Source organism: Pinus tabuliformis, chromosome 7 (assembly GCF_031772625.1).
Source record: "Pinus tabuliformis cultivar Carrire ecotype Pingquan chromosome 7, CPIR1, whole genome shotgun sequence".
Lineage (NCBI taxonomy): Eukaryota > Viridiplantae > Streptophyta > Pinopsida > Pinales > Pinaceae > Pinus > Pinus tabuliformis.
In genome coordinates, this window is record NC_142293.1 from 1,485,675,739 (window position 1) to 1,485,686,998 (window position 11,260).

The window sequence follows — 11,260 nt, forward strand, 5'->3', positions numbered from 1 at the left end:
TTGTACTCGAAGAAGTGAAGCGACCATCTCAAAGACCTGAAACAAATCTTTCAACAGTGTTTAAGGTATGGAATTTCACTTAACCCAAAGAAATCTTTTTTCGTGCTAAGTGAAGGGAAACTTTTAGGATTCATAGTGTCAAAATCCGGTATTCACATTGATCACGACAGAATCAAAGAAATTTCTGAAATATCCCTACCTCATAACAAAAAAGCCATGCAATCTTTCCTTGGTCAGATCAATTTTGTAAAGGGATTCATTCTAGATTTTTCACGAATCGTGTCTCCTTTGCAAATCATGATTAAAAAGAATTCAAATTTTAGATGGGGTCAAGATGAACATGAAGCATTCAACCTGATCAAACAAGCTATTATTAATGCTCCATCTTTAGCAACCCCGAATTTTTCAGAGCCTTGTATTTTATACACATTTGCCTCAGATAAGTCATATGCTGCGATTCTAACTCAAGAAAATCAAGAAAAAGTGGAAGCTCCAATTACGTTTTTTAGCTCAAATTTGCAGGGTGCTGAACTAAATTATTCCGACGTGGAGAAACAGGCTTATGTTGTTTTCAAAGCGGTCAAATACTTCAGACCCTTCTTACTTAAAACCCATACTAAGATCATAGTACCGTTTCCAATGGTAAGGAATCTTCTAGTACAGAAGGATGTGGGTGAGAAAAGGGCCAATTGGGCTACTGCCTTACAGGAATATGACCTTGAGATCAAACCAGCAAACATTGTAAGAGGTCAAGGCTTCTGCAAAATCCTGGCTGGAGCATCGCAAATTTCTGAAATTCCATCTAAACAGGTACAAATGTGTGAGGTAAGCCTAAACGATGTAGAATCATTATATGATGATATCATTTATTATCTCAAGAATGGGTATGCTCCTTCACACCTTGATCATACTAAGAAAAGAGCCCTAAGGTTGAAAGATAAGCAATTTCAGCTCATAAATGATATTCTTTTTAGAAAAAATTATGATTTTGTTCTTCTTAGGTGTCTTGAGAAAGCTGAATCTGAAAAAGTTTTGCAGGAACTCCACGATGGGCCGGTAGGTGGACACTACGCTAGAGATGCTACTACACATAAAATCTTACGCACAGGATATTACTGGCCCACGCTGTTTAAAGACTCACACAATTACGTGAGAAAATGTCAAGTCTACCAAACTACTGCTGGAAGACAAAAGAAGCCATTCCTGCCACTACAGATGGTAAACATTGAGCAACCTTTCAGTCAGTGGGGCTTGGACATAGTAGGTGAGATCGTTCCTCACTCATCTAAGCAGCATAGATACATCCTCATGGCAACAGATTATTTTACTAAGTGGGTAGAAGCAGTTCCACTCAAGATGGCTAATTTTGAAAATATCATTGAGTTCATAGATCAATTTATAATTACCAAGTTTGGGTTGCCATCCACTTTAATGTTTGATAATGCATCATACTTTTCTGGAAATGCAATGACTGAATTTGCACTTAAAAGAGGATTCAAACTTAAATATTCGGCCAATTACTACCCACAAGGTAATAGGTTAGCTGAGTCAACAAATAAAAACCTAATTAGGATTATTAAAAGAACAGTTGGCCAAAATCAAAAGAATTGGCACAAGGCTTTGATATATGCTTTATGGGCAGATCGGATAACGTAGAAAGCTTCTATCGGCACTTCTCCCTTTAATTTAGTTTATGGGAAAGAAGTGGTTCTTCCGACTCATTTAGCCATTCCATCTTTGTCTTTAGTACAATACATTGATGAAGTACCCACTTCCTCCTTACAGCTAAGGCAAATGGAAATAATTAAATTAGAAGAACAACGAGAACAAGCTAGGAAAACGCATACTCATCATCAAGCACTAGTAAAATCTTCTTTTGATTCAAACATAATGACCAGAAAAGATTTTCAGATGGGAGATTTAGTTTTAAAGTGGGACAAGGCTCATGAAGAAAAGGGCAAACATATAAAATTTCAAAGGATGTGGCAATCCTTTTCATATTGTTGAAGTCATAGGTCCATCAACGTTTGTGTTACAGGATTTAGCATGTAAGAGGGATCCTTTGCCTGTTAATGGACAAATTCTCAAGAAATATTTTCCATAGAAGATTATTCTTCCTTTTTTGCAGAATAGTTGTTTTTCTTTTTCATAATAAAACCAGTTGTGAGTGGTTACATTAGGCATTTACGGAAAAAGACACCAATTCTCTTTCAGATTTTGAACTTTTCACTTGTATAAATAGCAAATCTTTTGGAAAACTGATCTTTATTATTGATAGATACAGTTAAAAACTTTAGCCTATATATGATACTAGTTTCAACCTCAAAAAATTTGATGAAAGCAACCTTTAGTGAAGAAATTGTTTTATCTCAGTACAATGAAAGGTATCAATAACAAAATAAAGTTTCTCTGTAGAACAGATGTTTCCAAAAACTCTATTATTGTTGTCCAGAGCTATCTTAAGGAAACAATGACTTCCTCCTTGCTAAGGAAATCACAGCTTTCAGAGGAAGAACCCAAGGATACACTTTATCGTGAAGAATAAGAGGTCTCATCACAAGCCGGCTTATCATTATTACAGATATTATAACTTGCTGACTTTGCCAATACTGTACACCACAACAGGGAAATGACTCAAGATTGTTGCAATCAAAAGGCAAGGGGTCTCATCACGAGCTAGCTTGTTCAGCAAAGTTATAAATCAAGTGAATGACTGTGTCATAATTTGGCTACCAAACCAAGACATTGTTCTTTAAGAATAAAAATAAAATCAAAGCAATAAGTGTTGATATGGATTTTTCTTTAAAATTTCCAGATTACCTTAAGTAGGATACAGGATCATTGCTAACAGGTAACCCTGTCGAGGCTATAAATTCCTGCTGGCAGCAGAGGCTCCACCTACAACAAATGAGCATATTTAAAACTGGTTTACAGAGGAGACTTTGTTTTATCTTTACAATACCAAGTAATGGCTGATGTAAATACAAGGACTAGCCTGAGGAAGCAAATAATCAAAGTAGGAAAAGGTTGAAACAAAATATCATTGACAGTTTAGAGCATAATGTACTTTATATTTCCATAATAAAGTTTAATTTTCTGAAAAATTTTATGTTTTGGAAGTTTGAAAGATTCAATAGATAAACAAAGATAATTGGTTCTTCCAAGTGAATCACCAATTGTTGTGGCCACCAACAACCCCCCTCCTTATATAGTATTAGCAATAACACTAGGTAAGTGGGGACCCTTAGTAAAAAATTCAAAAAAATTCAATTAAAACTCATGTATTTTACTCCTTAAGAAAACATCGCATCACGCAAAGAATGAGAGGACATTTCCTTATGAGTAAAAATGCTAAACTGCGAGAATGCGACGCGAATTACATCGCATCGCATGCATTAAGAAACGCTCATATTGGAAAACCTTAAAAAATCGCCGATAGCCGATATGCGATATCGCATATCGCAATGTCGCATGAAAAACACATAACCATTTAACGATTGTAACGATCTGCGATTTTGCGATAGCGCGACAGTGCGATCCGCGATCTTGCGATAGCACGATCGAGCAAACCTACAATAACACATCTTAATGAAATGTGCGGTAATGCGATAATGCGATACTGCAATGATGCGATGCTGCGATATGAATCGCAGAAACATTCCATTGCAGATTTTCCCCGGCTCAACATTCAAGAAAATCTTTTCATAAATCAAGAACTGGATACGCGCTTTAATGATAATTAATGAATGATATGCCAGTTGTTAATGAAAGACAGTTTTGTTTTTTTCAAAGAGTCAGTTCACATCAGGTGGCATGTTTTATACATCCGTAGAGCTTAAAGCTTTGTTGTCGATTTTTATTATCATTACTCTCTCCTCATGTGTGAACTGCAGGAACGAAAAATAGAAGTAACATGAAGCAATGTGCAGGAAGCTATGGGGGAAAAGGGTAAAGCTCCAATGCTCAGAAACAGAGAAGAGATGCCCTCATGAACGGATATCGCATGCAACAGAGCCGCAAATTCACAGAGCGCTGCTGAGCTATCCATTACAGATCTTTCATTGACAACCATGGTTGAATGAGTAGTTGAACAGTGTTGATATCAACATGCAGTTTAACGCTCAAGGTCAGAAGCTCATGAAAGAGGTATGTTCACAAATTTTGAAGCTTATACCCGGTGAAGGAAAAGGCGCTAAAGGCGAAAAACACATCAGAAAGGTCTGGATCAAAGAACGGAGGCAGTTTCTGATGCGCGATTAACGCCTAGCGCTAATCGCACATCACTGAGAAAATTGCTAAAAAAGCAAAGCCTCTAACTGCTCAGTCACTCGTAAGCCTAGAAAACGCAAGAAAGCAAAGGTAGAAGAAATTCGAGGGTTAACGAAGTGGAACTTGGGTTATTACTGGGCATACACAGTAAATCCACATAGGCAGAGGATGATTCTCAAGTATATCATCAATTTTGCTGAAAAAATGGTGCCAACTCTTACCATTTCTGTTTTCTTAGCTCAACCAAAAGCGGAAGACAGTCAGTCGACTCTACCCAAGCAAATATTGAATGCTCGCAACATTAAGGAGAAAATGCAAAAATAGTTAGATATTAGATTTAATTTTTAGAAATAGTTTTGCTTAGAAAAAGGGCGGTCATTTAAACCGTATCCTGATCTGGGTAATTAAGTTATTTAGTTATTATTATTTAAACCCTTCTCATGCATTTAGAGAAGGGTCCAGAAATTTATCAAGAACTTGTCCTCATAACATGCACTTTTGCACCCTCAGAGGCGGTTTTGGTGAATGACTGGATCAAGATTTGTTGATGTTTGCATTTGATATCTGCTACTAATGTTGCACTTCTGTACTCTTAGTGGATGTTAGAGCAAGGAGAGATGAATCATTGTTGCTTGAAGTTTATGAGTAGGACTAGTCATAAATGGTACTTTTATCCCTTGACCATTTCTACTTATATGTTAAAGTGATATATAGTTTTTAGTTGTTTATGTATTATTGCATGAATGCTTGAGTTATCATTTGGCACTTTTGTACGGTGATAGCTATTTATTTATGTTTAATGTATGAATAGCTCATTATGCGATATGTCGTTCACAACTGTTTTGTCTAACTTTTTATGTGAAGTAGTTCACCTTAATTGATTTCCTTTCTTATAATCGTTGAATGATCTTTATTACCAGTTGTTATTTGGAACCCCTTTAGATCGCATAATAGAAGAATTATATCCTGGGTTAGTATAGATTTAGATGTGTTGTTTATTAGATTACAATAGCATAGAATTAGATTAAAAGTTTGAATTAGAATAGCTTAGATAGGAACTCTTAGATCAACAACATCAAATTCTACACACACACACACATAGATTGGGAAACTAGTCCCATTATCCCCAGTCAGACCCACTATACCAAATGGATAAGGAGCTACCAACCAAGGTCCGGACCGGGTTGGTATCCCCCTTGTTGTTGACCCGATTTTCGGGGCCTCAATAGAAGGTGAAGGAAATACACCCCTACCATTAATGCAATTGGACAATTGTTTGACTTAATCCTTAGGTGGGGATTTTCCCAAAGTATCTAGATCCTGGAAGTCCTGTAGTAGATGTACACATTGATTCCACCATTTTCCCCCATACCCTGATCGATCTTGGGGATTCCATCAATTTGATGACTAAGGAGACTATTCTTAAACTGAATCTCCATGGATCATCAAGAAAGGTGACAATAGTCTTGCAGGTTGCAGACAGATCCACAGTAGCTCCCGAGGGAATTGTTGAGGATGTGATTCTCTCCATTGATTCCTGGGAATACCCTACTGATGTTTTAGTTATCCAGCCTAAGACCAAGTTCAACGATTATTCTCTCATCCTTGGGAGGCCATGGTTAACCGTTGTTGATGCTTACAAAAGTTGTAGGGCTAGGAACATGACCATTAAAAATGGGTATATTTCCAAGAAAAATGGTCTTGTACCCTCCTACTCAACCATCTATAGAGCATGAGTTACCTTTAAGGTTAGAAGAGGATGAAGAATATTAAATCTACTCTTCCCTAATCTATACCCTAGATGCTACTATAGGAGGGGGGAAACCTAATGAAAGTGACTAGATTGAGAAAATCCTCTTGAGCAGTTAGTAAAGGAGGCCAAATACAACCCTTGGATTCATCTATGCTTAGCTAACTCAAGCCCTACTCATGTCAAGATGATATAATTCAGACTTGAAAGAGCATTTAAAATCAACCCCTCTCTGTGTATACACCAAGAAGAGGAGTTGTGTGACATGATAAGAAATCATTTGCATGCCTTTGCTTGGAGTTACAAGGAAATTAAGGGAGTACACCCTTCAGTGTGTACTCACCACATTTACATCAAGGAAGGATGAAATCCAGTCTACCAACCTCAGAGGAGAATGAAATGAACCCTCAAGGATATAGTCAAAGAAGAACTGCATAAGTTGCTGGATGTAGGGTTCATTCACCCCATTTTAGATAATGAGTGCATGTCTTCTTTGGTTCTGGTTCCAAAGAAAAATAAAGTGTAGGACCTGTATGGATTACTGAGACCTTAAAAAATCCACAAAAATGACCATTTCCCTCTACCTTTCATTGACCAAGTACTATATGATCTGGCAGGAAATAAGTTCTTCTCTTTCCTGGATGGATTCAGTGGTTACAATCAAATCTAGATCAACCAAGAAGACCATGATAAAATGAAATTCACCTGTCCCTCAGGTACCTTTGCTTATAGGGTCCTTCCTTTTGGTTTATGCAATGCCCCTACCACTTTCCAGAGAGCAATCCTAAGTATCTTTGCAGAGATAGTCCATGATTCTATGGAAATTTATATGGATGATTTCACCCCGTATGGGTACAATTTCCTGGAGGCTCTCTCTAACTTAGGAAATGTGTTAAACAAATGCATTAAAATGAACTTATCCCTTAGTCCTGAGAAGTGTGAATTCTTAATGACTGTAGGAACTATTCTATGTCACTCAATATCTCAGGAAGGACTGCAAGTAGACCCAAATAAGATAACTATCATAAAGAGGGTCCCTACTCCTCAGAAGTAGAGGTATGCTAGAAGATTCTTAGGCTTTTCTAGATACAATAGGAGATTCATAAGATAATTTAGAAAGGTATCCTTGCCCTTGTTCAGAATATTAGCCAAGGACTTTGAATTTTTATGGTCAAAAAGTTGCCAAGAGGCCCTAAAAACCCTAAAGGACAAGTTCACTATTGAACCTATTCTCCGAGGCCCAAATTGTGCTCTTAAATTTCACATACATGCTGATGCCTCTCATAAAGCTATAGGAGCAACTCTGGGTTAGATAGATGAGAAGCTACCTTATGCCATTTACTTCATCAACAAAAATATATCCAAAGATGAGTTAAACTACATTGTGATTGAAAGGGAGCTCATAGTTGTTGTCCATTCATTGAATAAATTTAGACATTACATAACTGGTTACCAGACCTTTCTACATACCAACCATGTTTCCATTAAATATTTGATGAAAAACTCTAATGTGAATGCTTGAATTATTAGATGGTTACTTTTGTTATAATAATTTTATCTAACTATTATTGATAATCCAGGCAGAGAAAATCTAGTTGCAGATTTTTTGTCCAAATTGACTTTGCCTATAGGTGAGGAAAGAGTGGTTGATGACTGGCTACCATATGAGCATTTATTCAGCATTTCAGTTCTCTCTCCATTTTTTTCCTGACATACCCAATAACTTAGTAGCTGCACAGTTCCCTCCAAATCTGTCCTCCAAGGAGAAGAGAAGTATTATAAGGAAAAGCACCCCATTCACATGGATTGGGAGTAATATCTTCAATTTGGGTCTAAATCAAATTCTGAGAAGATGTGTCAGGGAGGAGTAAGTTTTTGACATCCTTCTAGCCTTTCATGATGTGCCTTATGGAGGTCACTTTGCTTCCAAAAGGACAGGATTCAAGGTACTACAAACTGGCTATAACTAGCCCACTCTTCACGAGGATGCAAGAAGGTATACTAGCTAATGTGATTGATGCCAAAGGATGGGGAAACCTATTCCTATTGATGAAATTCCTTTTCAACCTCAAGCGAATTTCAAGCCATTTGACAAGTGGGGCATGGATTTCATTGGGACCATCGATCCTCCATCTAGATAGAAAAGGTACATCATTACATGCATTGACTATTTAAAAAAGTGGGCTGAAACCAAAGATGCCAAGGTAGCCACACAAGAAAAATTGGTTGAGTTCTTAATGGAGAATGCGTTTTACAAGTTTGGATACCCTAGAGGGTTGGTCACTGATCAGGGTAGTCAATTCACCTCACACATGATTGAAAATCGGTTAAGCCAGCATAAGATCAAGCATATAAAGTCCACTCCTTACCACTCTCAAGATAATGGACAAGTAGAGGTCACCAACAAAGCATTGGAAAGCATTATGACCAAAGTGGTTAGCAACAACAAGAAGGATTGGGTAGATAGACTAGTGGAGGCCACTTGGGCCTACAATACAACTTGGAAGACCACCACTAGCTTCACCCCTTATGATTTGGTCTATGGGAAGAAGGCTTTGTTTTCCATTGAATTTGAGTACAACACCTTAAGGATGGAAGCACAATTGGATCTAGATGTCACAAGGGCACAACAAGAGAGATTGATCCAGCTAAATGGGTTAGATGAATTCAGGATGCAGGCCCTCCTGTATGCAAAAGTGAATCAAGTACAAAGAAAAATCAGGCATGAAAAAAATATCAAAGACAAACTATTTCAAGAAGGTAATTAGGCCCTGTTGTATGACTCCCAGTACAATTATTTCAAAGGCAAGTTGAAGACCAGATGTTTGGGACCATATGTGATAAAAGAGTGCCATGATACTGGCGTTGTTCAGATAAGAACCATCGATGAAGAAGGCATCCATTTTCTTGTCAATGGGTACTAGTTGAAAGTCTACAAAAATCCTTCGTCAAAGAAGAAGTTCATTACTATCATCAACAAGGCAGTAATGGTGATTGAAGGAGTCTCAGCTTCCACCTCACCAAGTTCTTGAGCTCTGTCAAAATTTTGAAAAGAAAAGAAAAAAGAGAGAGAGAGAAAAAAATAAAGACACCTAGGTGAAGGCCTCCATGAGGCACGTAATGTAGGTTTTAACCCCGTACATAAATTACTTGCATACAAATTCTAAAACACAGAAAAGTAAAAAATAGCAAGAGCATAACACATAAAAACAAATATACACAGAGATTTCCCCTATATCCCAAAACCAGGCCTACTAGATTGATTTTTCAATATGTTCCTTTCAATGTTACAATACATATATATACATGCCAAAGCATCGAATACCATGGACTGAAAACCATTGTGCCCAAAACCATGTGCGAAAACCATGCACAAAACCATAGGTAGTGTTAGGGTCCTATAATAATAGGATTCATAATTTTGAATTGGCTATGGTTAGTCTTGTAATATTGTATATACTTTTTCTTTCTGCAAAATGTTTTCCCATATTATTGAAATTAAAAAATGTAAAGAGGGTATGTCTTAAAAGAATAATCAAAGGACAAAAAGAAATAAAAAGATCAAAAAAGTAAAAAAATATGAACCCCAAAAAGAGATAAAAATAGATCATGAAAGTGTGAAAATCCAAATGCCACTCCTTTTACTTTACTTTGTAAAATAAGATTGTGTGCAGCTTGTCAAAAATGCCACAATACATGGTGGTCAAATAGTTTAATCTTGACTCATTCATGCTTTAAATTTCATGTTGATAGATAGGGAATAAATATCTATCCAAACTATTTAATCATGGCAGATCAGTAGTTAGGTAGAGAATAATAATTATCTCATCAGTTTAATCTGAGCCATTGGAAGTTATAAGGCTAGAATTAGATAGTTTTCTTATCAAAAGAAAAGGAAATAAAGGGTCAACAGGCTCAAATGCACCCAATGAATGAAGAAAAAATGCTAGGCTAAATAAAGTGTAGGTGGAAGAATTTTTGCAAGTGAAAAAGGTTGCTAAGTCAAAAGCACATTCATCATGCTTAATCCTATGTTTCATGTGTAAGAAGAATTGTGAAAGGGAAAGGATATTCACTAAAGCTTATTTACTAATTTCCCCTCATTATCCCTTCATTACTTATAAATACCCTTTCCCCTCATTTTGACCTTTTAGCCATTGGTTTCACACATTTCCTTAGATATTACCCTTAAAAAATCATTTCCCCTTCCCAAAACCCCTTTCCCTAGTGTGAAACCCATTCCCATTACAAATATTACATTCCCACCTTATTAATTTCCCTTTTCCCCTTAAAAACCCGCTAAATCCCTTTATCCTAAGTTAGTTCCTAAAGCCCTCTGTGTAATTCCCCACATTATAAATTCCCCGACACCCTTTTAACCCACCAAGCCATGGTGTATAATTAAAAAACTCCACAATATAAGCGATGGTCCCCACCTTTATTAACCCACTGCTTATATTAAAAACCCATAATTATCTATTAGTTAATTACAATTTATTGTAATTAAACCTCGGGCCTCGCTAGCTACAGCCCAACTCGCTCCATGCAACTTCACCGTGCAATATCCCTCTGATCTCCCACTTGCAGATCCAATGGCGCACAGCCTTATCACGCAGATTCATCATCCGACAGTTAACAGCATGAGAGCACGTGAGATTCGCGGTTTTGGATGAGCACTGTTTGGCTACATGGCAGCACCAGGTTATATCGCGTGCTCGCGAAAAATACCTCCCTCCATCCAAAATCAGTGTGATATGGCCTAAAACCCAAACCAAAACTGTCTATTGTTCATTTGCCAATACTCGCGCCAAAATCTAACCGTTATTGGTTAAAAGGCCGAAAATTCCCCATTTTTCTCTTCTCGCTCATTTTCACTACAAACCTCTATTAACCAATTCTGACACCTTGAACCTCTTTGCGACCAATTTAACAAAATTTTACCACCTGAATTCACCACGGACACCAAATTGAAGCATCAAATAGCCAACTGAAGCCTCAGTAACCTCTGCTGCTACCACAAAACCCTGTTTTCACACCAAATCGTCATTCTCTAGGTATTCTTTGAAAGAACTAGCATGACCCTGTGATTCAATCTGTGCATAGTGATTATTAAAATATTAATTAAGTAAATTAATTAAAAAACCTTGCTAAATTGAAGAGAAACCTACTGTGCATCCAAACCCCTTTTTTACAGATTGAAATTACCCTCCCACTGTTCCAGACCTTCTGACCTTATTCCTA